This window comes from Equus przewalskii, chromosome 18 (assembly GCF_037783145.1).
Source record: "Equus przewalskii isolate Varuska chromosome 18, EquPr2, whole genome shotgun sequence".
NCBI classification, from domain to species: Eukaryota; Metazoa; Chordata; class Mammalia; order Perissodactyla; family Equidae; genus Equus; species Equus przewalskii.
This window is the reverse complement of record NC_091848.1, coordinates 52,378,409-52,399,495: the sequence shown is the minus strand read 5'-3', so window position 1 is coordinate 52,399,495 and position 21,087 is coordinate 52,378,409. Positions and strand designations below refer to the sequence as shown.

The 21,087-nt window shown below is 38.2% G+C and overlaps 1 protein-coding gene across 8 annotated transcripts in view; it reads right to left on the bottom strand.

Annotated features, from left to right (window-relative positions):
• Positions 1 to 21,087, bottom strand: part of CBLB (Cbl proto-oncogene B) — a 194,871-nt gene that overhangs the window by 138,431 nt on the left and 35,353 nt on the right. The window contains exon 1 of one of the 8 annotated variants that reach the window (XM_070582869.1): positions 13,953 to 14,177. The exons of 6 other annotated variants lie outside the window; for them this stretch is intronic. The gene's annotated coding sequence lies outside the window, so the exon portion shown is untranslated. Of the gene's footprint in view, positions 1 to 13,952; positions 14,178 to 21,087 lie in introns of those variants that run through there. One more of the 8 variants, XM_070582867.1, reaches the window with a different exon arrangement.

Genomic DNA, 21,087 nt, shown 5'->3' with positions numbered 1-21,087 from the left:
ATTACTTGAAAACTGTGTCAATAATCACTTGACTTCTATGTGGAAGCCTAACAGCTGACAGAGGGTTAGCACAAGATGGTAAAATCAGCTCAGTATGACGCATCTGTCACCTGGCCACTCATAAGCCTACAAACAGTGCCTTCTGACGACTTCTTATTTTTAAGCATACACATAGTCTGTCAAGAATAACAAGCAAAAGAATAACCTAAGGCGAAATGATGGAGACAATAAAAAAGATCAATGGTTGCTAGGGGTTGGTTGGCCAGGAGGAGGAATAGGTAGAGAACAGAAGATTTTTAGGCAGTTGAAAATACTCTGTATGATACCATAATAATAGATACGTCATACATCTGTCCAAACTCACAGAATGTACACCACCAAGAGTGAACCCTAATGTGATCTATGGACTGAGTGATTATGACGTATCAATGCAGCTTCATCAATTATAACAAATGCACCACTCTGGTGGGGGATGTTGATAAGGGGGAGGCTGTGCTTGAGTGAGGCCAGCGAGTACATGGGGAATCTCTGTCCCTTCCCCTCAATTTTGCTGTGAACCTAAAACTTCTCTAAAAAGGCATAGTCAATAAAAAGAAAATAATAACCTCACCACCATCTTGCATTTATTTAAATTCAAACATGTCTAGTGAAAGGTCTGCTTTATGCTCACTCTTGTTTACGGTTATTAAGAGTCATAAAATCAAGGACTGGGAGATAGGGCTGTGTACAAATCCCAGACAGTTCCAGCAAACTGCCAAACACTGTTCTTATTGTTTTCCTTTGCAAAAGCTGGGTGGTTAACTGCTTTCCCAAACAGATGAGGGCTCAGATGGGGCAAAGGTCACGTACACTGTTTAATGGTATGTAGCTAAACAATGAAGCAATGGTAACTTACACATGTGGTTTTAATGTCCCATTATCATCTTCTGAAATGAAGAGATTCAGTGAAAAATGAAGATGGAACATTCAGAAACAGAGAATCAGCACTCCCTAATAACTAAGTATAAACCAGGATAGCAAAAATAGCAAGTCTAAAATGCCTAGAGAAACACATTTGTAGACATTAGAAGAAAATAAAAAGAAACTTTAGAACTCTCCACTGACTTCAAGAAGAAGAAATCCAAGCTAATGCTCCACTGAGTACAGAAGGCATACACCCAGAAACACACTTTAAGTCTTACCAGGAGCTCTACAAAGTAAGTGAAACTGGTTTTACTGTGGATTTATGCCCGTTTAAAATCAATGCTGCCTGGAAATAATGCCAATTCAAAGACATTGCCTATTGGGAAATGTTTTTCCCTCATTTTTATTCAATAAAAGTAATGACATAGTTTTCATTTCTAATTATATTCACCACAATGTTCCCTATTTTATTACTAAAATAAAAGTTTCTTGGCTCAAAATCTTAAAAAAAGTATTTTCTTGCAAAAAATTAAAACACTCAATTAAAATACCCAGAATTAACTTTTGTGAATTAGATTTATTTAAAGTGGTTTAATATTTTTTATTCTAAATTCGTACAAGTCACACATTTAAAAATACAAGCTATATTCCATAGTCCACCAACTAGCCCAGCTGAGAGAAATCACAAAAACAAATTAGGTAGAAGGTGAACTTAGCAGAAAAATAGCCAATCCTGGTAAAACTTTACTTCTAAACCTCAAAATTAAAAATCAGAGGAAACCAAAACACTGTTCTAGTCAAGTCACATGTTAGAAAACTTAACAACCTCAAGCAAAGATATTCCACAGTTTGAGAAAACAATCCATCATGATAAGGCATTTTTCTACAATCATAAAATGTAGAAAAGATTAAATAGAACTGCTTGCAACACGGGAAGAAATTTGATTTTCGATCAGATTCCAACACCAAATCAAACTCTTATATGAATTTCTTTATGCTTCCTGTCAGGTCTAAAGGTCGGCTACTTCTAGGAATTACTAAGGTTGCCCGCTGCTCAATTATAAGCTTCAAGTACTTCATAGGTCTAAGTTTAAAACACTGCTTAATGCATTAAGCATATATATTCTGTATCATATATAGTTCAGAAACCACATGTTTAAAATCCATTAAGACTCCACTTCTGTTACTACTTTTTATTATCAAAGTAATTAGTCACAAGAAAAAAAGCATTAGCAGATACGCATGTGATTAAAACATTTCTTTTTTATTCTAATCCAAGTGATTAAAGAGTAGTTTCAGGAAACTTTAATTAGGCTTTTCCCTGTATATTGGAGGACTCCTGCTGGGCAGAAACAAAAGTAGGGCTTTAATTCCAATTTTTGACTTACATCCAAATTGATAAAACTAAGTTTTTTAGGAACACAGTTAGCTAAGAGGCATAGTTAATATCTTTCAATATAGGAAGATGAGTCAAATTCTGGCACTAATGCTAGTGAACAATCCTTGACACTTGCAGAATTCTATGATAGAATTCCACAGCAACACGGAGTTTAAGACGCAGTTATTTTGTCTCCTTTGGTGACCTGAGCAAGTCACTGAAGCGATCTAGAAACTTTTACTTTCTCATCTTAAAAATGACTGGCCTACAGACACACACACTCACTCACTCAAATGAGTGCACGCATAGCTGGAGAAATCTGAATGAGCTCTGAGGATGATGCCAATGTTGATTTTCTGCTATTGATATTGTGCTGTGGTTACACAAGATGTTAACATTGGGGGAGACTGGATAAAATTTCAAAATAAAAAGTTGGAACAAAAAACAAAGATTTGCCTAGATAAATTCCAATATTCCATCCAGCTCTGAAATTCTGTAAACCTGTAAAAATCAATGGTTTTTTTTCTACTTGGTTTCCCTCCCTTTCTTCCATTCCCCCTTCTTTTACTTCCTTATTTGTTTGCTTGTTGTTTTAACTTACGCTCTAATGACTGAAGCCTACCAGTGATACCCATCTTACTGTTTTGCAGTTAGTGGCACACAGAGCAAAGAGGACAATAGGAAAATGCAGACACTCACAAAGATGACTAGCTGATTATAAATGCTAAAATACTATGGAGGAAATTTCAGCAAAGACAGTTTCATATACCTATCTACTCTCCAACAAGTATTTACTGAGGATGTGCACGCCTTGATGTCCATGCTAGTCACTGTGGGTACAACAGTGACTAACAACAGACCCTGACACATGAGAACCATAGCAGAATTTACAGGACAGTGTGAGAAAGGCAGGAATCAAACTATCATGCAAATAAAAGTCACAATGCCACTGTGCCAAACAGTGATTCCAAGGGACTGGGCAAAAGAGTGTGGACACAGCAAAGAACAAGGGACATCTGGAGTGAGATGCAGCTAGAGGGGTGATAAGGGACAGACCCAGACTCATACATGATGTTTAAGATTGGAGACCTATCGGGGCTGGCCCCGTGGCCGAGTGGTTAAGTTCGCGCGCTCCGCTGCAGGCGGCCCAGTGTTTCGTTGGTTCGAATCCTGGGCGCGGACATGGCACTGCTCATCAAACCACGCTGAGGCAGCGTCCCACATGCCACAACTAAAAGGACCCACAACGAAGAATATACAACTATGTACCGGGGGGCTTTGGGGAGAAAAAGGAAAAAATAAAATCTTTAAAAAAAAAAAAGATTGGAGACCTATCAAAGATTTGACACTCTTCTTTGTTCTTCCTGTTTCTAGAAAAGTTGTATGTAGGAAAACTGCCAAGTTTCTCCTTGACTACTGTTCTAAATAAAATCAATAGCTTAACTTCAGTCTTAATTTCTTATTTTAACATAGTCCTCTTAGGCAGGTCACTTAAACTGAGAGTCTATCAATTTTCTTATCTATAAAATGTAAATAAAATCATTAAGCCCATTTATGTCTCAGAACTACTGAGAGAATTAAATGGCAAATTGCATTTTAAAGATGAAGCAAAGAAGAAGGTAGTATATGAATTAAAAAATGATATTTCAAACACTTAAAACTATCCTACAAAAACAGCATTGTTTAATGAATAAAATTCCATTAACTCAACAAACAAGACGATAAGAACAGTAGGCCATTTTCTCTGGAGGGAAGAAGAGTGACAAAATGATTAAATAAGAAAAAACTGTAAGGGGCCGGCACAGTGGCACAGTGGTTAAGTTCACAGGTTCTGCTTCGGAGGCCCAGGGTTCACTGGTTCGGATCCTGGGTTTGGACATGGCACCTCATGGCAAGCCATGCTGTGGCAGGCGTCCTACATATAAAGTCAAGGAAGACAGGCACGGATGTTAGCTCAAGGCCAGTCTTCCTCAGGAAAAAGAGAAGGATTAGCAGCAGATGTTTGCTCAAGGCTAATCTTCCTCAAAAAAAAGAAAAAGAAAAAACTCTAGAGAATATTTCACTATATAATAATACATACTTTCTATGTACGTGACAAACACAAACATAAAACAGGAAGAAGTCAAATTAACCATAGCAAACAGAATTTCCAACATGGGTATCTTAGGGCTTATCTCTGTTGGCTTCTTTCATGGAAGAAAATACTTTAAAAGACTGGTAATAACAGAGATGGGAATAAAAGAAAACCCACTATAGACAACAGTTATTGATTATTCTATTACTAAATACAAAGTGGGTGCGTGCTCCTTAACCACTTGATTATATTTACTACGTAATTTTTATGCAGAGGTTTTTTTGAGTAAAGTTATAAAAAGCCATCATTTCTCCTACTCCTAAACATGAGCATTTTTTGACTATTAAAATATTAGTCCAAATTACAATTACAAATTCAACGTTCAAGGTCTGTAAGGTTATGTCCCCAGGGGCCAAAAACAATATTGCATTTATAATTTATCACAGAAATATTAGAGAATATATCATTTTGTGAAGAAAAATTCACCTCTGAGGCACAAGGAAGCAGCTACACATACAGAGCCAATATTAGGAGATAACTGGTGAGTCTACACCACAAAATTCACTAACAAGAACTTCAAGTTGGGTATTACTCAACTACTCTTAGGAAATCGGCCGCTTGTCTTCGGCACTGCTGGGAAAGCTGCCTTCCTCCTCCTCCTCCTCAACGGCAGCATTTCAGTGAAGAAAAGCTGTCTATATGCTGCCTGCAAAGCCCATTAGACTCTCCCAGGAAGAGGAAGCCTAGGACGGGAAAACTGATTGATGGTGTTGAAACTTACATGCAGCTTAGCTTAAAATGCAGTTCAATTAAGCAATTTTGATTTTTTTCACTTCTCTATAATGAAAATGAAAAGAAAGATGATCTGGCTTTTATGCTCAAACACTCATGCCTCAGAATTTGAGAAATCAAGGAGTGAGACTCAAAATTTGAATAGGATTTTGGACAGAATTAAATTCTCCCAACTAAAGCTTTTATGTGCTTTATGTTTATCTGTTCATCAAAGATAATAAGAAAAATAAATAATTTGATGAAAAATAAAATTTACAAGATAGAACACAGATATGCAGATTTGTCAATATACCTAAATCGATTAATTAAGCATCAGTGAGGTTAAGTAAACTGTTGCTTTCACTTTGTTTTGTTTTATGCAAAGTAGTACCTTTACTACTTGATTTAAATTCTGTAAAAAATTTGATCTAAGTTATTTGTCATGAGAATAAACAGACTTCAATGCTACAAGTGAAATCTTTTAATCAATTAGGTATCTCCCACCATTGACATATTTGAGGAAAATAGTATAAGTATACAAAACATGCTGAAAAAATGAATAAATAGATTCATGGAAGCATAAGGAGATGTGACACCAAGTTTGCTGATTCTTCTGAAGTCACTCTTGTGCCCATTCTTCTTTCCCATTCTCACCGGCACTATTATAAATTTTAGGCTTCAATTAGTTCTTATTTATATTACCACAACAGTCTCTATAGAAGTGTTCCGATTATCAACTTCATCTAACTCCAATTTATCCTGCACAGTGGTGTCAAATCCTCATAATCACACCTCTGGTAACATCACGGCTTTTCAATTATTTCTCATGTCCCAATGAATGTGAGGCATATTTATTAGTCTAAGATTCAGGTACCTCCAAGATCTGGTATCAATCACTCACCTCCAGAGCTAAATTTTCTACCCCTCCCTCGGACTACCACAGACCTTCTATCTGCTGCCCCTGGGCCTGGCACAGTGCAGTCCTCCCATCTCCCATCCTCTGCTCACCAAGATCCCACCTGTTTCGGAGGTTGGAATCAAATGCTCTCCATTAAACTCGCCATGATCAAGCCAGCCTGACATAAGAAATCTCTCCCTCTTCAAAAGCTCTTTCTTTATGCTTCTTTCAAAGCACTTTTCATCACTCTTCTATGCAAAATGATACTGTCTTTTGTATGCCTACATTATTTCCTTAATTTCATAACTCCTTCAGGGCAACTGAGCTTTAAATCTAGGGAGAGTGCCTTATACACCTGTGGTAACCATGTCTTTATTGAATGAGTGACAGAAATATCTTCATTCTCTTTGAGTGTGACAGTAAAAGAGAGAGAAATAAAAGCATCCATTTAAGGATGATAAGCAAATCCACAGGAAGAAAGGCTATTAATAGATTTCTATTACAATGGAATATCAATGATAACTTTTATCAGTGCCACTGAAACATACACAGACTGCATGGCATCATCCGATTTAATCATGTTTTCTACTTTGTTAAACTATGAAATTAATAAGAACAACTTGACTTCCCCAAAGCCACTTGAAGCAAATCTGTCAATTAATTTCACCTAAACCACTTAGACAACTGCTAAGCAGGTTTGCCCAATCTTCATATTTGCACATAAGCTTCTCTTTCTTCATAAGCTTAATTTTGCTATGTTAAGCTCTTGGGTACACCTAAGGTTCCGGGTGCATTAATGGAACTCTTACAAATGCTATTCATTATTCCCTATGCTAAATACATTTTTAAAAATAAAAGCACTCCAGAAAGTCGACTACAACAAAAGAGAAGCAAAAGGGATCTTCTAGAAGTAAAAACAGGAGTAAATTGTGCATACACTGAATTCCACTTTATGTCTTTGCATCCATGGGCTCTTCATCTAAAGTCAAGTTAAGTGCTTTTAAGAAACAAAGTCTGTATTTGAAAGTTGAATTATCACCTCCTTAATTCAGTCAAGTTTGTAAACCGTCAAGTTTACTGAGCACCAAAATATGGGCCCAGCACTACTGCACGGACACCAAAAAGTAAATGATCTCTGCCAAAGGAATATGAATTTCAAGTGAAGTCACAAGTCTGCCACAGTTGCAAGCAACGTAAAACAAAGCATACTTTGACATACATTGGTATCAGTTCTTAAGAGCTAAACCAGGCTCAGGAAAAGGAGAAATCTGCAAGATTCCAGATGGGTGGGAGGGGAAACCATAACCAAAGGCACAGAGACAGGAATTAGCATGACATGTTTCTAGGATTATGAAAGAATGAAAAAGCGATGAAGACAAATCCAGAGTAGTGAGAAATGAGATGGGATATGCAAAGTAAATCCGATAACAAAGAAGACTTCCCTACCTTTAGCGCAATGGAGGAACAAGATGCTGAAGGCCAGCCATTACAATAATCTAGCCATGAGAGAGGGAAGGAAGGCCGAAATAACACAGCTGCAAGACTGGGGAACAAGCAGCAGCAGCAAATATTATTTTTAAGGGAGAAGAGACTCAACAGAACTTGGGACTAAATGAAGAGGAGAAAGAGATGAATGAGTAGTCACAGATGACCTGAAGCTTGATGACACTAACAGAAGCAGGATGTTGGGGAGTAAGAGGAGCTCAGGCCAATTAATATAAGATGATGTGCTGAGTTCCAAGCACACTCATTTAAGGTTCCACAGGCAATGCTGAACTAGACCCAAGCTGAACAGAAAGAATCAGAGACAAGAGAACCATAAGCCTGACAATGATAATCGAGAGTTCAATGAAATCAGGAAGAAGAGAGTAGACTTGGTGAGAGACTGAGCCTTGGGGAACACTGGCATTGGGGAGGAAGAGAACCCAACAAGAGGAATGCAGATGGAATAGTTCAGAGGTAAGAAAAGAACTGAAACAGACAATGTTACTGAAAACCAGAGAAGTGAGTATTTCAGAAACCAGTGGGAAGTGCAGCGGAGACCAAGCCACTGAGCTGAACAGTAAGGTCAAAGGAAATCTCAGGGCAAGTTCTGAAAACTGGAATATACTGAAGCCCAAATGCAAGAAACAGCAGAAGGCATTGTTTAGGAAAATTAGAGTTGTGTACACCACTAGTTTGGCAATAAAGGCAGGCAGAAAAGTGACTAATGCAAGTTTTCAGGTTGATGTAGGAAAGAAGCTGATACTTACTATGCAGTTTGAGTGTCCAAGGTATTACATACACATATACATAAAGCAAGACACATTGTCACAGTCAATAAAATCTAATTTGCATTGTTTTATGTCTATCAATTTATCATTTTAAATTATGATGATGAAACTTGTTTCCAGGAATAAAAATACACTTGTGAAAATAAACAATTATTATTTCAAAAGGTTTAATTATATAATCTCATTTAAATATTATAGTTTCCAGAAATCCATGTGCTTTCATTTAAATATGTCACAACATTACTAAAGTGGCTTTTAAAAAATACCACAAACTTCGTCATAATTAGTGAAAACTTGTCCTAAAAAAACTTCAGACAATAATGATTCCAAAGAATGGAAATTCATAGGTTGGAAATAATAAAATGTATTTACAGTCATAATCTTGTAAAATCAGATTCTAGACAAACATAAAAACTCTTCATTCCATAACTCAATTTAGTAAATAAGCCATTAATTTCAATGGTCCATCGTCATAAACAATCAACCCTTACTGAGATTATATTCCTGCACTGATAAAAGGAAGGCTTGAGTCAGCCCTGGTGGTCTAGTGGTTAAGATTCGGTGCTCTCACTGCTGCGGCCCGGGTTTGTTTCCTAGTCGTGGAACCACACCACCCATCTGTCAGTTGTCATACTGTGGCAGCAGCTCACATAAGGATTAAACTAACAACTAGGATACACAACCATGTACTGAAGCTTTGAAGGAAAAGAAAAAAGGAAGCCTTGAGACATAAAATCTCTAGGTATTTACAATGCAGTTGTTGGGGAAACTGGAGAGACATTAAAAAGGTAATCAAATGGTTTCATGTTAACAGTATTCCCTACTGAAAGTAAGAGAGCAATTTAAAATCAAGCACAATGACTACACAGTTTTTTCACGTCAAAAAAATGCTAAGAAACAGCACTGACATTTTTGAAATTAAAGCAACAAATTAAAAGTCAAAATTAAATTAAAAGCAAAAAAATTCATGGATGATTTTGATTACTTTTGATAAATATGCCATAAACACAACTGTGTATTACCCCTGAATTTAATGCAAATGTTGTTTAAATAATTCTAAATACAAGAAAAACTGTAAGAATTCTTCAACCAATAAATTAAAATGTGAAAAGCCTACAGAAGTTTAGAAAAACAGATAATTGTGAAGGTTAGTTTTACTTAAATAATTATAAACAATAGGGTATACAGCTATTTCAAGCTACTCTATCACTTTAAGACCTTTTAGTAGTTTACAAAGCACAGGGTATAGACAAATCGGAGTCTACAGACTTGGATTTAGAAAAGTGAGGATTTGGCCCATGCTATTGACTTATAAAAAGATCCTCAAAGAAACTGGCTATGGCAGTGAGTGAAAGGAAAGCAAAAAAAATCCATTTCAACTCGATTCTCTCTGACTTAAGTGCACAACTGCACCTGTCAGTCTGCAAAACAGAAATCCTTCCACTCAGAGGCAGACAGTAACCCCATTATGCTCCAAACAGACGTGGCAAATGTTAGATAGAACTTGACTAGGTCTAGACTCATGCATCAGCTAAATATAGTCCACGATTGTGGAAACCACTTTAGAAGTATAAACACAAATATTTAAGTTGGAGCATGAAGTTTCTCTGAAAGTCAAATTAATAGATTCGTCAAAATATATAATGAGGTGAAAGTAGGTATTACAACTTGGTTTCTACACAGTGTTGAGCTGAGTGGTTCTACAACTCAGTTTCTAGTCAAAAGTAATCAATAGTATAGTTTTTCTGTGGCTGTGTTCTTTGTGTCTTGATTTCCTTGCTCCTGAAAAGTTTCAACTCTCATTTCTAGAAGTGTAATATCATCAGAACTTTGAGCTAATTGCTATATGGCAAAATTCTTTAAATGGACGTCACATTTCCTTTCAGTTTTACTCACTCTACATATAGAATATCAAACAATTCCAAAATTCCTTTGATAAGCTATTTTCCTATTATTACATACAAAAAAATTCCTAAAATGAAAATATTATCTTTATTTGTGAACTCTGTTTATCCTAACTATATTAAGGTTCAAAAAGCAGCAGCTAGAAGAAAGAGTTTAATGTAGCAGAAGCTAGATGGGAGGGGAGGGAGGAGCTACATTTCATCTGATTCTAGGAAAAAAACTGATCATATATAAATGAATGGTCAAGATACCAAGGTTTATGCTCATCAACGAACAGTTCTCTCCCCTTGTCATCTCATCCCCTTTTTGTTCTTATAGTGATTAAGGAAAACAACTCGTTGCACCCTAGAGAGAGAACATCAGCTCACTTGTTTTAAACCAGTCACCATAATTAGGTCATATGAATGTCACATACACACAAAATTAAAAATGTGAAACCTCAAAGAGCACAGAAAAAAATTATTTAGGATAGTTTTTAAGAATTTTACACGAGATAATACATATAGAAAAACGAGACTTGGCCCCACTGTAAGGAAATCAACAGAACGATAACCTGAGAATTCATTTGACTTAAAAAGTCCTAGAAAGATTATTTTCCATCTTTGTTACTCCCCACTCCTTTTCTTTACTAGTGAAAGTGCAATTTTAATTTTAGAAAAACTAATAATTCAACAATTTCAATGGAGATTCATAAGATCTGGTTTAAAGAAAATATTTTACCTACGTCCTTAAAGGTAGGATATAAAGTAATGGTTGTGAGGTATCCATAAGACACCAAGATCTCCAACACTTAAATTTTTATATAAATGCCAAAAGAATTAAATATTCCATTCTTTCTAATTTCCTAATTTAATAGGATTCAGAAAATTGACCTAGGCACTCATTCTGTCCCTTACATGCAAACACAAGATAATTTAGGCACCTGGCTCAGATTATTCAATAATCCTAGTCTCCTAAAGATCAGAGACAACCTACTATTCGAATGGTGAACATCTGCCGAAGAGACTCAGCAATATTTCAGTGCCAGACAGTTCAAACGTGTACACATTCAGCTTCCTAAAAGTCAAGTGCCAGGGCAAACGATCTGACTAGTAAGTCCTGTCTATTTCTACCAGCAGGTAGCATCCTATCACAGAAATCAGTCTATAGACAGATTGTTAAAATTTCGCAATAAGAGTACAGATGCATACAATTGTTACTGCCAAAAAAAGAAAAAAAATTACTACAAAGCAGACAGAAAAAGAACCTGACTACGAAGGTCAGTGGCACTTCTGTACTAGTGCCAAGTAAGCATCTGTACTCTCCTCCCCGAACAAACGAGAAGATACTGCGAGCATCCAGCCAACGACCCTGCTTCCTCAGGATTCCTGGGCACGGAAATGTGCATTTAAAAAGATATGTAGGATCTGTGCTCACTGACCCTTTTTCTTCCTCAACTAATTTTTCATCATTTCAATATTTCTCTATATCTTTAACCAACTTCCTCTTTCCTCCTATCTCAGAGGAAGAAACAGAGCTTCTCATTTCCAAAGTCATGACTCCATTCCTTGTCACCTCTTCTCACCGACCATATGTAAACAAGCATAGATGTGAATACGTGTGTCCATATATAGCCCTGTTCACATCACGTGACCATACTAAACACACCTGTCTGTATCTTATTTTATTTTTGTGTAAAACCTTAAAAATTGTTCCATACCAGCACAAACAGATACAACTCATTATTTTTACAAATGGAAATGTTCCATTTTATGTACAAAATGTTATATATTTTATGTATAATTTCTTTAACTGATTTTCTATCATTTGCTACTATAAATTACAATTATAACTTTTGTTTATAATTATTTTTATTTATATGCATTTATATACAAATTCATAAGGTGTGTGTACACACACACAGAGTGACAGTGCTTAACCTATTTAACAAATTACACTTTTGAATGGGATAACGCTAAATATCTCTCAATGCGAGAGGCACGGGAAGGCTGCTCAAAAACAGCTGGCGAATGTGAAAGAAAGAAAATGCCTTAACAGTTCTCAGGCCTGCTCATTCCTTATGAAGTCTGATAGCTCAGGTCCTATTCTTAGGATGAGCACGGTAACAGGCAGAGATTCTAAGTCTTTCCATGGCTGGTTAATTCTGGAATGAACTGGTTCTCTCTATTTTGGGTACTGTGAATGGGATCTCCTCCCTCCCAGAGTGAACTAAAGCAATGTTCTCACTCAGTGACGTTTGTTGGGGGTTAGTGTCCCTTCAGGCACACTCAGAGCCAAGGTAAACAAACCATTAACTCTAAAATACTAGAGTGAGGGTAACAGCAGGACCCTTCAGACATGGGTGGGAAAGAAACCTCCCACCTGACAGGATTTAAAATGTTCTTCAAAGTCTCCTCTGCTATTCTTAGTACCCAAACAATTCTCTCCCATTTAGTTTTGTCTTTCCATTTTGTGGTTTCTTTAAAAAGCAACGTGTTTAACCAACATATAACATTATTCACAAATCACCCAGCAGCACTGTGTAGAGAACCGAATGATAGCTAGTAGGGACACCAGCATTTTCTGATTTATAACTTCACTGCTTCTTAAATGAAAGAGGAGAGTTGCTCCCCAGACTGAAGCAGAGAGAGCTCTCCAGCCTTGCCCCTCTCATCATATCCCGTCTTGTTGACATGCTATCTTCGTGCTGCTTGTGTTCCTGTTTATGGCTCAGAGAAGTACTTGTTTATAAAACCCGTTCAATGCCCTATTCATCCCGAGAAGTTCAGTGTGTTGAAATTAAAGGCTGTGCTTGTATTTGATAAGTGAAATGACAGAGGACAGAAGGTCTAAACAGCTTTATCTTAGGCCCTTATAAAAGGCCCTAAAATTCAAACATCGCCTCTGACATTCTTCCTGCTTCTACCAAAAATAGATGGCAAGTTTGAACTTCACTGAAACAGCTGTTTCTGGCTATGATCAGTGTCACTGACAGACAAAACTGCACAGAACAGAAGGCTCCCGGGCCTGATCCCATCTCTGCTTCTCTTGGAGACCTTCCATCCCCACCGCTAAGGGGAGACGGGGGAAAGACAGCTCCCCCTCCAGACTCAACCACTGGGATGTGCATTCCTCTTGCTCCACCAGACTCCTTCGGAACCACAGCAGTTCAGCATAGACATTTTCAGATCCACAAACTATTGTTATTTTACAAGAAAATCTTGAGTTCAAAGTAATCAGTTTAGGAAACACATAGAAGACTTCATGTTCCTTAATTCACTTATATCCTACTTCCAAATCAATCAATCTATTCCAAATCCCTGCAAGTCAGTCACCTGCACTCTGATGAACAAGGTACTGCCTTTCCCACTGGGTTAGTCTTCCTACTGCCCACCATGGACGAGCCATGCACCGCGGCAGTGGTGACCTTTGACATGGAGGATGCTTTTCTGTCTTGGTCACAAGTACGCTCTTTGTTTCAAGTTTCACGTAATGTTCTCTTGTGCTGAGCTCTAAGGTGCCAACGTCCCCTAAGCTCCGCACCCAGAAATCCTCTGCTGCCCAGGGCACAAGCACCCCACCATGTTCCATGGGGCTTCCATCCTCATCATTTCTCCACTCTCTCCTTCCTCAATGACCCCCCCAAACTCTGGCCTTACTACTAATTAGCAATAGTTGACTCTAGATAGTCCACTATACTTTTCTTCTTTAAAAAACCCAAATCACCTTTTCTCCCCATTTTTCCCCACACTGTTACCATTCCTACTTTACCTTCGGAACTCTGAGGTTCTCTAAAACTCCCCCTTTCAAAACTCTTCTCTCCATCATCAGTCCTCTTGAGGAGCAGGCAGCTAACTGGGAATCTTAAACTTAAGCCTAGTGGTGTTTCTTTCCTGCAGCCTCAGAATTTCCCAAACTCCAGATTTACACGTTGTCAAATTCTCCAGAACTCCCTCCGCAGCCCTGCTTACTCTTCAGGGATCAATGTGAAGTGGCAGCAGTCTCCTTTCTTTAAAGGGCAAATGTATGCCTAAGGGGTCTTGAAGGGGTACTAGTTGTGGAGACTGTTACCACAGCCTGGAATTCAAATGTCAAACCCCTCCCCTGCTTATGCATGTAAAATAGACCAGGGGCTGGGTTTCTGCGGTCCAAGGAAGGCTACTTTAGTTAACAAACAAGTACCCAGAACCTAAACCAAATGGCACATATTTCTCTCACCTTAAGAGGGTTGAATACCACAAACACAGCCGTGGTTCAAGGAAACTGTGACGTTCAGGCTGTCTTTGGTGAATTCTGCCCTGCACTCTCCGGGCCCCTTTCTTCTTTGTACCCTTCGCTGGTGCCCACCACACAGCCCATTCCTACTCACAACTGGCTTAAGGGATAACAACTTAAAAGAGGATTTTGATATCAACTGTGGAATTCCAGGCAGTGGAAAGAGAGGAGGAGACAGACAGCTCAGGCAACACAGGAACCCCACGAGGGAGAGCGCACTGAGCACAGGGGTGCTCCCACATCCTCCCACTTCACACCAGCCACTGGGAGGGAGATTTCACTCTTCCGTCTTCTCCCTTTCAGACTTAGGAGGAGCTGAGATGGAAAGGGGAAGGAGAGGAAAAGGACAACAGGGAGACGGAAAAAGACATTCAAAGCAAAACGTGGAAGTAGTCTAGTTTTCCTGATGTCTTCTGCCTACTCTCTAAACCATACGGAAGAGGAATCAGGCTCAAGAACTCAACATGATGCTGTGTGACGAAAGCAGGGCCGGGACAGAGCAGGTGCTCAACCAGCAGGTTGAAGGAACCAATGAAAAACTAAATGACTTAGTAAACATTTGAGAGTAACGTAAATTAACAATAGATTTTACTGCCACATAACTCTTGCCTGTTTCAAGATTAAAAACAACTCCTCATTAAATCGTTTTAAAGGTACAAAGTGCTTTGCTGTTAGTTGAAATTATCCCCTGCTTTTGACTGACTGTTCCCGATGAAGAGATGTGAAGATAATAATTTAAGAAGCATTATGTCACCATCCAAGGCTGACGTTCAGTCTTCACGTTCTGGCATTCACTAACGAACATTCACTGACAAACAATGCACATCACAAAGTGAACCCCAATCTTCCCACTCATATTTCATTTCAAATCTGAATGGCATCTTTGAGAGTATTTTGATAACATATAAATTAGTAGAAATTAGACAAACTCAATTTAATAAGATATAAATTTTTTGAGACAATTGCTTTAATTAAGCACTTAAACAACAAATCCAAATGATTTTGAAGTTTAAAACCCAGCACGTTAGGCTTCTAAAATGGCTCCAGCATGACATGTCCTCAATTTTGGTTATGGAGACCCAAGTTCACTGCACAACTCAATGAGGGCAACAAGGTAGCAGACACTTCAAAAGAAATCCATTGTCTCCTTGACCAGAGAAATGAACTCACATTTACTTGCTACATAAAATGGTCTCTATGAAGTCATTCATTAAGAAGTAGTTAACCCATGTGGTACAAAACCTAACAATACAGTATAAAACATGATCTCTACTAAAAAGAGATAAAATATTAAACAAGACACACGAACCTGGCAACACCAGAGTTTCAGTATTTAATCCAACAAATTTCCTACTCCATTCTCTAGTCTTTACCACCACCACATAAACTGTATTAATCTTCCCCATGCATTTTAAATGGTGCCACTTCACTGTTAAAGAACTACAATGGTTCTCCACAGCATTTAGAAGATCAAATCCATATTCCTTAGCCCTCCATTACTTTGCCCCCAACTTCATTCACCTTCTCATCATCTTTTATCATTTTCTCAAATAATAACATTAAAGATAAAAGCAGCTCGCATTAATTTAATAACCACTAATTGCCTGGAATTACATTAGGCAGTTAACCAATACTTATCTAAATCTTCTCAACCACTCCACTAGATGGATATTACAAAACCCTTCTTACAAGGAAGGACATTGAGACACAAAGAAGTTAAGTAAGTTACCTGAGTTACACAGTTAGTAACTTAGACAGAGTTTGAACTCAGATCTATCTGGCTAATGACTAATGGGATGATCCAAATTGGGTACGGAAATGAGTAAAGCCTGAAGAGAATGAAGAAACCAGAAGAATGGAGTAGGAATAACAGAGAATACCAACGAAGCTCAAGAGCAGATTTCCTGGGTACAAGGAAATGAGAGGTAGAAGGCCTAGGGGGGTGTTCACAGAATGAGATTTTGGAATTAAGGATTCCAAAGGGTAGCATGACGAGGCCAGGGACACACATGGCTGAGTGGAATAATTCTAAGAGTCCCCAGAGGGAAGTCAATGAGGCAGGAATTACAGTTGCCTAAAAGGAAAGGAACACCTGGAGTGGGAAAAGCCTGTGGGGAAAAGTTCCCTTCCAATGCTGAGGTAAGCTGTGAAGACTAATATTGATGTCTACAAGGACGTGTCTGCTACTGGAGTCATAAGATTGTGGAAGCCTTGCCAGGAAAGATTTTCCAAAGCAAACAGGAATAATGGTACATGAGTGGTTCCTGTAAAACAAGAGACTTCCAACATTGCTCCAAGGATCAGGATACGGAGACTGTGGTGCTAGAAGGTTTTCTATATTGATATGGAAGGAAACATTGCATTTTCCCATCATACATAAATGAATTTTAAAATGTGAAAGAATCACAGGCAAGGAAGATTACACACGGAGACTTCCTAGTTTTCTATAAAATGCAAGATGCCTGGTATTGGCAGGCAGCTATATCTACACATACAAAATGTGATGGAATTTGCACAAGACACAAATATGGAGCTCGGAAAAGACACCAACAGGACAGCTTTGTTCTTGTAATGTACTACTACCCTTCTTTCAACTTTCCCCATCTAGAGCCTCACATGTAATTTATGATGATTCTGCAAGGGCGGAGTACGTCAATATAATGAAACATATCTAAGTAACTTGGGACAAAGGCATACTATTCAGTGAAGCTATGTCCCATCTCCAGTGTGATGATGTAAGTTGCCTTTTGAACTGAAAATGACAAACTAAACAATGCTTTCTGAAAACTTCTCACTCATCATTATGAAACTTCTTTTTTCCTATACTCATCTCCCACACAGAAGTTGGTTCCTATAACATTCACAATTTCTTGTAAGTGGTATCACCTAGTTTAAAAGGTTGCAAAGCATGGGGCATTTTTCCATCCATTATAATATAAGCCCACAAACTCCCTGAGTAAGTAAGGAATTTCACCAGTGTGTGTGTTCAGGACCAATGCCAGGCACCTGGTCTCTATTAAGGTCCTAGAGCTCTGGCGAGCGGGCCAGGCAAAGCTGCACCAGAGTTTCCCCAGACACCAGGCAAATGTAGAAGAGGAAGAGAAAGATGAGGGACCAAAAACGTAAGGAAGGTATGGCAGGACAGACACAAAGACTAAAACCACAGGAAATGTGGACACTCAACAGACAATATCCTGTTTAACCCTCAATGGGTCATAAAATCCAGCAGAGTCGGGGATAGTCACAAAATGACTTAACAGAGAATAACTGCATAAAATAAATCACAACAATGTAATACTAAAGAGTCTCATTAGCATGAACCTAGTGCTTGCTTTTTACCTAAGTAAGGCATCGTTAATAAAGCTTTATTTCTCACAGCCAAGCCTTCACTCACTACTATTATATAAATTTGGAACTTAAATCTCAAAAGAATGTGGCAGAAATGGTGCGTCCTTTCCAGACAGTGGTGGATTTAAGCTTTGGCTGTGTGACAGAGACCCAAAACAATAGTGGCTTTTGCGGATGTTTATTTCCGTCTCACCTAAAAGCACAGCAGCTCTAGTGTCCGAGGTGGTCAATGTTTTTCCCTTGAAGTTCTGCCATCCCTAAGCCATCGCTCTCCCCCATGTGGCCCAAGATGACTCATAACCATCTTCCCATTCTAGCCAGCAAGGAGCAGGAAACAGGGGGAGAGGAGGGCATGTGGCCTCCCTTTAAAGGCATGATCCAGAAGCTGCACACCTCACTTCTATTCACATCCAATTAGTCAGAACTTACTCACAGGGCCACATCAGCTCCATGCGAGCCCAGGAAATACTGTCTTCACTATGGGTAAATAAAAGTGAGGAAATATATTACGATAAACAAGGAGCAAAATGAATTTTGGGGGCAATCAGCAATCTTTAACAGATGACCATGGAAACTACAAAATGATTTTCATGAGATATAAAATGAAGTTTCACGGAGTGCACTGAGCCAAATTAGAAGTAACATTGTTAATTTTCATCTTTCCTTAAAGGGGAAAATATTAAAATAGATGCCAAGATACTTCAAAGGTAGGATCATATGAAAGACTAAACATTTTTAAAAACCAACACCAAAATGAACAGTTTTCCCATTTTAGTCTCAAACTTGTTCTAGCATAGAACAGCAAATAAATAAATATGCAACAACAAATTTAAGTAATACTACTCTCGACCCTTGGGCAAATACTTTCTACCTTTCTTTAAGTGATGAATTCACAAGTGAGAGATGATTATATATAAACCATAAATTTAAGTATTTTAACAAAGTTATTTATCTGAACACAATCTACTAGATTTTTAAAATAATCAGCAAGTCTAAGGTATCTTAGCCCTCAGTCCAGAAAAGGTCAAAGGAGGTTTTACACAACTTTCTCTGGGCACATTTCAAGATATCACCTACATGAGCAGTGATGAGGTAGTTCAAAAATGTGAGAAAACATTTCAACCACAATGGAACAGAAGCTTCTAGGGAACTTCTAGGCCACATTTCTAGGCCAGAAAATTAAACATGTACAACTGGCTGCAATTCTTTTTAAGTTATAGTCTTCCTAAAAATAACATACAATTTAAGTAACATCTTTTTAATCTTCTATCCCCCTATGTAGTAACTTCTAAAGATATACTGTAATATCCTCTAACACAATGATAATGTTTTAAAATATCGTTTTTATAAAGTTCACGAAATATGCTTACTTCAGGAAATATGTTACTTTTCAAATCCGGTTTTGTAGCTTATGACAAAATAAACACTCTAGTATCAAACACACAGGTGAACTAGATGTAATGAAAACTGTCTGTCTGTCTGTACAGCTGTTTTCTCACAGTGAAGGCAGACCAACTCCCACACACACAACTGCAGCTATCTTTACGACGTGCAAGAAGATCTCTTTCCCAAATCAAACTTTTCTATCTTGTTCTTCTCCTTTCAAAAAAAAAATCCTTTCAAAGTTAATGAGCATTCACCTTAATTTAAAATCTCCTATCACTTAGTCTAGCATATTGCACAAAATTTTTAAAAGATACATTATTATAACTTTGGAAACATTGCTTCACATTTCTAATTGATTATTCCTCTGCAGGAAAAATTCCTGCTGTCAAAAGCCATTACAAGAAGTGCAAATCATTTATTATGCTGAAATTTTAACTCAACACAGCCTTAATAACAGAATTTGAAGCGTTATCTTCAAATACTGCTTTAACTTAAAGAAATACCTCACTTTATATGTAATTAGCACACCAGTAAACCCAAGAACTCCAACGATCAGGTCTATTTTCACTGGAACACTTAGGAATTCTACTGCTTTAGATGTTAAGAAACAAAGAAGAGAGCAATAACGTACAGTTATAATCTGTACTTTCTACACCCGCCCCGCCCCCCAAATAATGCACTGCTGTCAACATCAAAACAACTTCTGTGATATAATCACCTTATAAATCCTTGAGAATCACGATAGGAAAAGCCTCCTAATAAAGGCGTTGAATAGGTGTTCAAAATTGCCTAATAAGGTTGTCCCTTGTTTATTTGACAGACATTTAGGTCCTTGTACTTCATTTCCTAGAGGAAGCAACATTTCCTATCAAAGGCTTTCTTCTCCCTGTAACACTTCCCCAAGTCAGCAATACAAGGATCTGAACGTTTTCCTTCTGTTGGGGGAAGCGTTGGGAACCTTGATACTGGATCAATCTTATGAAGCATCAAATAGTAACAAGAAAGATCAATCAGATTTTGTTGTGAGAGATAGGAGACAGATGAGAACTACACATTTTCTTTCTTTTAAAGAACCATCTCTGTCTCCAAAAGTTTGTTTCAGAAAAAAACCCCAAAAGACCTGCAGCCTGAGATCAAATTTTAAAGTTGAAGTTATAAGACAGGAAAATATCTGACTACATAATTTCAGAGACAAAGCCATTTCAGGGTATCAAGTCAGGCACACGCCTGCGTAGATCAAATGCTTGTCTCAGGCAGAGCCTCATGGGAAGCACAATGTCCACTGCATCTTCAATTAGGGCACAATGAGGAAAATCCTCAAGCCGAAAAGGCAAACCCTGTTCCCTGAAGTCGGCCGCTCCCTGCAGGTGTTAACTGAGCACCCACCGTGCATATGCACGTGGTCTAGCACACGGCTGAAGCAAGGCAGGATCGAAAACGCACCAGCAGCACCAAACTTCAAAATGAACAGCTAGCACGTGAAATACCCAAAATGCAAAACGTTGTCATTTAAATATGAAATTCTGTGGTACACTGTCAGAGTAACTTCCTTTCTTGTTTTTTCCCCCAATATATACTCCCCCACCCCCATCAGAAACAACCATGCTCATAGTGAGAAGTCAGAAGAGCAGAAGAGAAAAAGTATGAAAAGGAAACCAAAATCCCCTAATTCCCACCCTGCTAAGATACCCCAAACCACAGTACCCCAACACAATACCCTTTCCCATATTCCTAAACCTGGTGGGTACTTCCTACTCCTTTAAAATGTCTTCCATGACACCATCCCCTGCCCATCTCTAACTGCTCCTCAACCCTCGAGCCTCAGCTCACCCATAATTCCCCACTGCAGGTCTTCCCCAACCCCTAGGTGGGCTCGGGCGCCCTCCTCTGCGAGCAC